The sequence below is a fragment of the Nicotiana sylvestris genome, chromosome 6 (genome assembly GCF_000393655.2).
Source record: "Nicotiana sylvestris chromosome 6, ASM39365v2, whole genome shotgun sequence".
Lineage (NCBI taxonomy): Eukaryota > Viridiplantae > Streptophyta > Magnoliopsida > Solanales > Solanaceae > Nicotiana > Nicotiana sylvestris.
The window spans coordinates 156124917-156133647 of NC_091062.1; positions in this window are offsets into that span (position 1 = coordinate 156124917).

Consider the following 8731-nt stretch of genomic DNA (forward strand, 5'->3'; position numbering starts at 1 on the left):
ACCTAGTCTAAAAAATCAATCTAATTCCGAGCTAACCATACAAGAGATCGATTATGATAATGAATCGGAATACGATGAGGATGAAGCATTCGAGGAGATAAACAGGGAGTTGAGCCAGTTTGAAGAAAAATACAAACCCAACTTAAATGACACAGAAGCCATCAATTTAGGGGATGCCGGCGATATCAGAGAAACTAAAATAAGCATCCACATTGCACCAAATATCAGGGAGGAATTGATCAAAACACTTATTGAGTTCAAAGATGTTTTTGCATGGTCGTATGATGACATGCCGGGGTTAAGCACAGATTTAGTGGTTCATAAATTGCCCACTGACCCGGCATGCCCTCCCGTCAAGCAAAAAATGAGGAAGTTCAAAACGGATATGAGTGTGAAGATTAAAGAAGAAGTAACCAAGCAGCTGCAAGCAAAGGTTATTCGTGTCACTCGATATCCTGATTGGTTGGCTAATGTGGTGTCGGTACCAAAGAAAGATGGAAAGATCAGGGTGTATGTCGATTACCGCAATCTGAATAGGGTAAGCCCTAAAGACAACTTTCCTTTACCCAACATCCATATCTTAATCGACAATTGTGCCGGACGTGAGATCGGATCTTTTTTGGATTGCTATGTGTCACACCTCCTTTTTGCGCGCCCGCCCCCGAAGGGTTAAATGCGCGAGGGAGTTTTTCCAATTTAAGTGACAATATTCGAAATGGGATTATTTATTTTTATTCAGAGTCACCACTTGGGAAAGGTTTGGCTTTTGGTGTCCCAAGTCACCGGTTTATCTTGAATCCCAAATCGAGGAAATTTTCGACTTTTCCAAATGAAGTCTGCGAACCAGAAATTCTAAGTAAGGAATTCTGTTGACCCGAGGGAAGGTGTTAGGCACCCTCGAATCCCGTGGTTCTAGCACGGTCGCTTAAATTGTTATAATGGCTAAATATCTGATTTAAATACATGTTGTGACTTATGTGCTTTTATTAAGTTTAAACCGCTTTTATTATTATCATTTATTTTTATAGAATTGCAACGTCGTGAAAATGCATCTCGAACCACGTCACAATCAATGCACCCGTAGTTGTTAACACATTTCGACTCCGTTGAGATTTGAATTTGGGTCACATAAATGCGCACCCGAATTTAAGAATGTAATTTAATTAAGTCGCGCCTAAAGAGTCTAACGCGTTATTTTGGGGAAGGCCATGAAATTCACTAAACGGCCTGTCCTGAATTCTAAATATTTATTATGGTTAGTTATTGAGGGCCCCGCAATTTGCATTTTATTTGGCGAGGCTCGTCTCCATTTTAGAAAGGATATCCTAAAGCGACTACATTTCTAATGCGTTTGTCTCTAAAAATAGAAGAAGACAGATACATGCTAATTCAAGTATATGCTTTGGCCTAATCCGGATCCTTATCAATTTCTGATTAATTATTTATAAAATGAAGAGACGTCATACCTTATGAAAAATGCTTTAATTGGACAAAGAAGTTACATACGAGATTGACGAAATACAACACTTAATCCAAACAACATCCTTAAGTCGGATTTAAATTAACTTGCTTAAACAGGATTAATAGAATTCCTTATTAAAGGATGTTACCGAGGATGTTCAAAACTCGTCCTATAAACTTCCTAAGGAAGTCGAAACTGGGTGATTCAAAACTGTATTATATTTGGCTAGATTTAACAGCCATTCGCCCTTACCTATTCAAAGCATGATAAAAGAGTGAGTTTAATTTTAACAATCGTATTAAATAGTTGCACATTCCATGAATTGTATTTACATCCTGTATATTACTAAACGAGTCAAATGTCGCAGTTTCAGATCAGCATAAACTTTAATTAAGTACAAACTTACTAATGTATTCTCTATTAGACTAACAGACTAAAACTTACACAGCTTAACAACATTTATAAAAATTTGCAAGTGAAGCAACAGATGATTATAATTCCTTCAGATCTTTCGATTCAACTTTCATTGCAACATCAGTTACATCAGACAGATTCGAAATATGTACCTGAGGAGATGCTCACAATGAAGAAAGCAGGGGAGTCAGTTGAGCAGCAGCAGTAACAGATAAATAGCAGCAGGACAAATTCCAGTGCAAGATGCAATTATAGACGAGGGAAGAGGCAGCAAAATGACAGCAATAATAAGGGAAGTAGAATCAGAATTCAAACAATCCGATTCCAAGAGAAACAGCCAATACGAACCAAACAACAAACTTAGATGATACTTGAGAGAAAAACAGAATTGATTTGAACAGGTTGAACCAACTAAGAATCGAACAAACAGCAGGAAGAAAACAGTTTCTGATTTTGTGTGTTTTATCCCTCTCACTATCTCCTTTCTTTTCAAAATCCAATGTCAATTTTCAGTCTTGAAATCTATTTGAGCTATCAAAAAGAATTCTTTTTCAGTGTTCTCTGTTTTTCAGAACTCAGCTCTCGATGTTCAATCTGAGTTCCCTATGTGTGTCTGTGTGTGTGTATCTCAATGTGTATCCCCCCCTCTTATAAGCCTAAAACTCAACCCTTTAACAGCCTGTTTATCAATCAGAAAACCCCTCCCATGTGCTGTCTTCTTTTCAGTTTCCACTTACTATTTAAATAAAAACACACCCCCATGATATTCCCTGGCAGACTTACCTTTTGAGTAAGGTTTATTATTTCTGAACTAAAGCAGAATATGGGCAGCAGAATGTAATCTGACAACATATGCTGTCAAACTATTTTAACCCAAAAAGGGCCTTTATGCAGATGTTGTGCACAAGTGCACATGCCCTCCAATTCAGATTGCAGCTAACAATCTAACCTTTTTATTTTCAGATTCAAATACAGCAACTATAAGTAGCCATACTTGATTCTTACTTTGATTCAAACAAAGTTGCAGCAGGCAACAGATTCAATTGTTAACATTCTAACTACTGAGATTAATTGACAACATTTGTCGACTCGACTATACTAATTATAACATATACAATCGAGACCATAATCAGACATCTAACCGTATCGAACACATGATTCGAATTGTAATGACTAAACAGAAACTGTACCGGGGAATCAGTTAATTAGTCAAGTTCAAAGTTCAATTGATTGCACAGTACATGCACATCTACACATTATCAATGAATAGAAGAAAGAATCGATCAAAAAACAGAGGTTCAGGCAAGGTGGACAGGATACAGTTGGTAAAAATTCAAAACACAAATTAAACAAGACATTTGGCCAACGAACAGACCTTTAATCGGCACATGCACTGAATAAAGAAAAAGGAAAACAAACTCACCTTAAATCCCCGAAGAATCAAAAAGTCTTAGCTCAGATTCGAACAAACCCTTCTTGGGGTTGAAAGGACTTTAATCGAAGTGTTCTCACTGAGAACACTTCGACTAAAGTCCATTAGACCCTAAATACTTTGGCTCAAACGGATACAGACCAGTCACGAGGAACCCTAGGGTTCCCAAAATCAGATCTGGGATTCATGTTTCCCTGGTTATATTCGGACCAAACCAAGCATGGTTTGGTCACGAAGGGGGTCCGGGGACTGTCTGGTGTGAAACTGGGGTCAATTGGTGTATGTCAGGTTCCGACTCAAATCTTCAAACGAAGATTCGAGAAGGTGGGAGGGGATTCGAGCTAAGTGGCTGGTGGATTTGGGTTCAGGATGGTGAGGAGCATCTATGGTGTTAAGGTGAGGGCCACCGGCGTTTATGCCGCCGGGATTAATGGTGAGGGGAAAGGGGGTGGCTAGGGTTCAAAGGGTTTGGTCTGTGAAGACGATGAAAGGTGGGGGGGGGTGTTTGGACGGGGCGTGGGGTATGGTTATAGGCTTATATAGTTAGTGAGGGGTCGATTCTTGGCCGTTGGATGGGGTGAGATGAAGGGTCAAGATTTTTTGGCTGGTAGGGAATGGTGTCGTTTCAACCTAAAGGGGTTTGGGTCGGTCCGGGTGGAATGGGTCGGGTTCATCAGTGGGTATGAGGGATGTGATCTCGGCCGTTGATCATTCTGAGATCAACGGCCCAGATCAAAACAAATCGAAACTACGTCGTGTGGACGTTCCTGAGGTCGACTGGTCTGGACCGGGTGAAGCTCACGTTCTAGGCTTGATTTGGGCCTCAGATTTAAAACAGGGATAGGCCCAATCTTAATTTCAGTCCAATTTTGCACTTCTTTCTCTTATATATATATTTTAAAACAAAACCTAATTAAAAAAAATTGAAATTCACTAATTAAACACTTAATACAATTATTTACACACATATATTAAAATATTCAAAGCAGGTAAAATCAAACAAAACAACAATCACGGACAAAGATGCATATTTATAATTTTTCTATTTAATAACCGGATTACGGTTCAAACTGCACATGACACACACATTTTTTTGTATTTTGTTTTGATAATAATAAAAAAATGGACAAAAATCATAGATAATTAACAAAATGCCACGTGAAAAATCCAAAAATTGTACAGCAAGACCGATCGCTATTATTTTGTTTCTTTTGGAGTGATTTGTCGCGTAAAACAAAAATCACGTGCTCACAGCTGCCCCTCTTTGTTCGGAAACACGAAGAGTTTTCGTGCAAAGATAAAGTGAGCGGATATGAGCGATTTTTGCCTATGGACTACTCCATGTGAAGCATGTTTTTGAAAGATCTGACCGAATCTTTGCTTCAAAGATTTCCTACATATCCTGGGCTAAACAGGAATCAGGTCAATGTAGTTCGGGAAATTCTTGATAGCTGGGACTACCATGGGATTGCAATGCTTGTTGTTACTGCTGTTGCTGTGGTCACCGTTGCTTTACTGACCGCCTTATTACAATCAAAGAAAAATTGGAACCGAACTAATACTTATATGCATGTCGACTGCTAGTTACAAGATTCCTATCTATGGTTCTTTTGCGGCTTGATCTTGGGTCTTAGCTGATTTTGCTTGGAGACTTTGATCTGAATCTTGATGCTTGCGAGTTGTAGGTGCTTGTTTAATCTCTGGGATACTGAGTGAGACGCGACTGGCAGAGTTCAGGACCTTAATCAAATGTTGGAGCGATCCGCCTTCCATTTACTCCGAATCTCGGGACACCTTCTTTTTGTCTTTTTCTTCTTTGATTCTGAGTTGAGACTCATCTCGTGGGTCGTTTCCTATCCGTGTGGCTCGAGGTTAGACCTGCGGGAAAAACAAACGAACGAAATTTTCTGCCCCAGTTTCACTAGGAAAATTTCGTGAATTATTCGCCAGGAAGTTCATAAAATTGATGAAAGAGGATATGTATGCTCAGTTCAGGGTTGGAGCCCTAATACCGACTAGCTGGGGAGAAGTTCAGTTTAGAGTTGAAATTCTAATGCTGATCATCTGGGGAAAAGCCAAGTTTAGGGTTGGGGCCCTAATGCTGACTGGAATGGAAAAATTCAGTTTAGGGTTTAAAACCCTAATGCTGATTAAAGGAAAAGTTCAGTTTAGGGTTTAAAACCCTAATGCTGACTGAAAAGAAAAATTCAGTTTAGGGTTTCAAAACCCTAATGCTGACTAAAGGGAAAGTTCAGTTTAGGGTTTAAAACCCTAATGCTGATTGAATGGAAAAATTCAGTTTAGGGTTTAAAACCCTAATGCTGATTAAAGGAAAAAGTTTAGTTTAGGGTTTGAAACCCTAATGCTGACTGAATGGAAAAATTCAGTTTAGGGTTTAAAACCCTAATGCTGATTAAAGAAAAAGTTCAGTTTAGGGTTTAAAATCCTAATACTGACTGAAAGAAAAAATTCAGTTTAGGGTTTAAAACCCTAATGCTGATTAAAGGAAAAGTTCAGTTTAGGGTTTAAAACCATAATGCTGACTTAAAGGAAAAGTTCAGTTTAGGATTTAAAATCCTAATGCTGACTGAATGGAAAAATTCAGTTTAGGGTTTAAAACCCTAATGCTGACTAAAGGGAAAGTTCAGTTTAGGGTTTAAAACCCTAATGCTGACTGAATGGAAAAGTTCAGTTTAGGGTTTAAAACCCTAATGCTGGTTAAAGGAAAGAGTTCAGTTTAGGGTTTAAAACCCTAATGCTGACTAAAGGGAAAGTTTAGTTTAGGGTTTTAAAACCCTAATGCTGACTAAATGGAAAAATTCAGTTTAGGGTTTAAAACCCTAATGCTGACTGAAGGGAAAAGTTCAGTTTAGGATTTAAAATCCTAATGCTGACTGAAGGAAAAGTTCAGTTTAGGGTTTAAAACCCTAATGCTGACTAAATGGAAAAGTTTAGTTTAGGGTTTAAAACCCTAATGCTGACTGGTTGGGGGTAAAGTTCGAGAATGCTAGCTAACTTCTCTTTTTTTTTTGGATTTTCTTGTTTTAGTAGAAGATAAAAGGGAGTCTCGTGGAAACTTACCTTTCGAGTGAGTTCCTTATTGCCAAAATATTTCTTGTACCCATGTACCTTCTTCTTTGGGCGATACCTACTTCTTGCACGATTGTCTTGGGTTATACCTGTTTCAACTTTTCAGACAAAGAACAATTGTTAGTTCGGAAATGGCGGTCGGTTCGGTGACCTTGATCGTTCCCAGTTGCTTTGTTGCGTCCTTATTTCTGTTGCGAAGTCTTGCCATTGATTGGATTCAAATGGCGAAACCCTTTAGACTGCTCAGGCTTGTATTTCCAGATTCTATGATGATTTGCCTCGTAAGGCTCTTTTTTTTTCTTTTTTTTTTGTCCCGTTTTGCTTGGAGATTCTCAACGGGGATTTTATTGGAGGTATTCTGTGGGGATTCGTACAAAAGGAAACTCTGTGGGGGAATATTTACAAAGTGGATTCTTTGTGTGGATTTTTGTACAAGGGGACATGCTGGGGATTTGTTTCAAAGCGGGCTTTCTAGGATTTGTTGGGGTAAGATTGTTGGGGAATTTTTACAAAGGGACTCGCTGGGGATGTGATGGGGATTTGTGTCCCATTTTTTTTTTTTTTAGAAACAAAGGGAAGAACCTGTGGGGATCTGTACAAGGGAAAATCTGTGTGGATTTCGTTGGAGCAGACCTTTTGGGGAATATTTACAAAGTGGATTCTTTGTGCGGATTCGTACAAAGGGAAACCCTGTGGGGATTTGTCCGAGGCGGACTTGCTGGGGAAATTTTTCTCTTTCCTCTTTACTTCGAACGCCGTCAAACATCATGATTCTTCAGGTTTGGACAGACGTACCAACGAAACGAGGTGTTTTCCTTCATGAAACGGAATTCCGTGCAACCAAACCTGCCACCTGTCCTTTCCGGTATATCTAGAACTTGGGGTTAAACATGAAAGAGATTCGAAGAAAAACAAAGAAAAGATAAAACAAATTTCAGAAAAGGAGTGCACCCTTCGGGACGAGAAAGACTTATCTGAGGAAGATAATGCTGGCTTTAAATGATATGACATGCTCTTTGGACTGGACGCCTGACCTTCCATGAGCTTGCGTTTCCCTGAACCAAAACGGATCTGTGATTCCAAACCGGTGGAACTTTGCCGAGACCTCCTTGGGTAGAGTCATTCTTTCGGCCAACAGCGCCCTTTGCGGGTTTTCGCTGGCTGACCTCTCTTATTTCTCTTCCTGTCATCGCTTGATAGCACTCTTTGTGAGTTTTTACTAAACAAGCTCTCTTATTTCGGTCTCTCTACTCCCGTCGCCTCGCGGTGCCCGAAGGTTTTCACCGACGAGACTCTCTCATTTTATCTCTCTCAATTTACAGTGTAACGGTCTCCATTTGTGACGTTTTTTGGTTCCCCGTTAACTTTGGTAATTGTGGTTCTGGAAGGCTTGTGTTTGGCAAAGAAAAGTAGATGATCTAAACCGCTTGACGTGCCCTGATTTCAATTTCAGGGTGAATGGGATTTTATTGTTGGTGTGACTGAACCTCAGGGAGAGGCTGCCTACGTATCTTTTCGGAATCAAGTCAAACGTAGTTCAGGCCTCAATCAATGTTTTTTTTTAAGTTGCAAGCGGCTCAAAGGCTTGTAGAGAGAGTCGGTAGTGGGAATAAAAACCTTCAGCATTTCAAATGCGTCAGGATCGCTGAGGCGTCACTCAGACGTAGTATCTCTTGACTGCATCTGCATTCACTGCTGTTTCGGGGTCATTTCCTTCGATATCACCTAGATACAATGCTCCTCTCGGCAATATTTTTCTGATGATGTATGGCCCTTTCCAATTTGGAGCAAATTTCCCTTTCGCTTCCTGGTGATGTGGCAGAATACGCCTCAGTACCAGCTGACCTACTTCGAAATTCCTGGGTCGGACTTTCTTGTTATAAGCGCGGGCCATTCTTTGCTGTTACAACTGTCCGTGACAAACCGCGGCAATTCGCTTTTCATCGATCAAAGTCAATTGCTCTAACCGAGTTTTGACGCACTCGCTGTCTTCGATTTCTGCTTCGACAATGGTTCGAAGCGAAGGAATTTCTACCTCTACCGGTATTACAGCCTCGGTCCCATAAACCAAAAGATAAGGAGTTGCTCCTACTGACGTGCGTACCATAGTGCGATACCCCAACAATGCAAATGGTAACTGCTCATGCCACTGTCGGGAACTTTGGATCATTTTCCTCAAAATCTTCTTGATGTTTTTGTTCGCTGCTTCCACAACACCATTGGCCTTCGGCCGATAAGGAGTAGAATTCCTATGCGTTATCTTGAATTGCTCGCATACATCTCCCATCAAGTGACTGTTCAAGTTTGCTGCGTTATCTGTAATGATAGTCGCA